Source organism: Amphimedon queenslandica, unplaced genomic scaffold, assembly GCF_000090795.2.
Source record: "Amphimedon queenslandica unplaced genomic scaffold, v1.1 AMPQUscaffold_13493, whole genome shotgun sequence".
Lineage (NCBI taxonomy): Eukaryota > Metazoa > Porifera > Demospongiae > Haplosclerida > Niphatidae > Amphimedon > Amphimedon queenslandica.
The window spans coordinates 370,929-372,855 of NW_003546271.1; positions in this window are offsets into that span (position 1 = coordinate 370,929).

Here is a 1,927-nt window from a genome sequence, read left to right on the forward strand (position 1 = left end):
AAATTTACATGTACCTTTACTGTAGTAGTGTCATCTTTATCGATTTCCAATCTTAGTAATCTTAATGTATATTTATATTCTAATACAGTATAGATTTAGGTATAAAATTTAGTATTACTGACTGATTCACATGCATTTTTGTAAATTCTGCCACTCTTTTTTGGAAAGAAACATTAAGGGTTTGCATACTGTACATGCATAATTCTTACTTGTTCTTCATAAATGTTGCCTGTATTTAATGCTCCTGATAAAGTACCTCCATTTTTTCTTCGTTCCTACTTTATTAAAAGAATATGTACATGTAGAAAAGTTTGAACTATACAAAATTTAAATGTAACTAACACTTTCATTGTCCCTCTTGAGGTTGTTTTACAATCGGAGTTGGTGACTAAACCCAAATTAAGTGGTAACGGTCGTAACACACATGTATGTAGTTACTTCATCTAAATCTTCTGTAATTATGAGATTTTCCTCTGTAGTGTTGTTAGAAGCAGTCCCACAACTGATAGGACATGTACACTGGTCATAAATTAGTGCAGAATTCCTATTATATAATGTACTGTATATACATGGTGACTTTTTTGTGATCTTTCATAAAAAAGGAAAAGTAAGATTAAATTACATGTACATGTATCTGCATAATGTTGTTGCAGTAGAACTTGTAATCGGTTTTAAACATTATGTTAGTTCTACTCAATTTTGAAAAGCAGTTCTTAGTAAAACAAATTTCCGTATATACAATATTACATGTACAATGTACATGTACGCGTTTAAACATAGGATGTTTCTTTACCTGCGTGCATCTCATGTTGTAATTGAACAAATGGGTACATGTAGCATGTATCTCCACACGTTTTACAAGCTAGTACATTGTGTGTACTATACACACAATGTACACACATAAGTATGTTTATTTGTTAATGAAAAATAATTGTAAGCAGATTTACCTTTGTAACTTTTCCTGGTATTCCCTTTATGTCTCTATGCCAGTGATTAGGATCTTTAGCTTGGCAGCAATATCTGGCAACCAATGCCCAGCCAGAAGTGCTATTTGGTACAGAGCCATTTATGGAAATATGTTCTGCTAATAGATCTGTACTGAATTTTTTAAATTAAACTTTCTAGCCTGCAATTTCAATGGGTAAATCATTAATATCATCCTAAACACAAACTCTTGCTGAAAATGAAAATATAACAAAGGCACATGTAGATATAGTGCATTAGCTGCTATGGCAATAGTAACCTGATTGGTCCATTGCGGAACCATCTTAAACTTATCACCTATAGGTGTTGACAAAACTGATGATGATACTTGTTTGACTTTATATACCATTGTTAATTAGCATAAAAATGGTTTGAAATGGACAAAAAATCATTTAATTGTGCAGTATAATGTACGTAATCATAATCTGAATGTCTCTTGTCCAGGCGGAGTCCACACACCCATAACAATTAAGGAATACAATAATTTTGTTACGTTCTGTCATTATTATAATTAACTAAAGGTCTGACATTGACAAAAAATTCATTTGTTTGTTTTAATGTAGGTAATCATAATCTGGATGTCTCATGTCTGGGCGGAGTCCACACACCAGGAATAAGACAATTGAGACATTTTGTCATTGTTACGATTAACCTGCATCTACAAGTACATGTATATGTAGGTATTCAGTGTGAAATTTTTTCTGTTATTTGAATGAAGTATCGCAGTTGGCTCTTGACATCCTCTATGTACTTGTACATATTCAGCCATAATGACTAATTGTATTTGCTTTTTAACTGTATAAGTCTATTGGCAGACTGGCTCAGTGAGTGTAGACTACCCAGATGAGGGATGCACCCACTGTACTCATGCATTTCATTAAAGTGACCTGTCTTACAATAGCTACAACTAAACCACAACATGATTTATAACAAGTAAATAAAA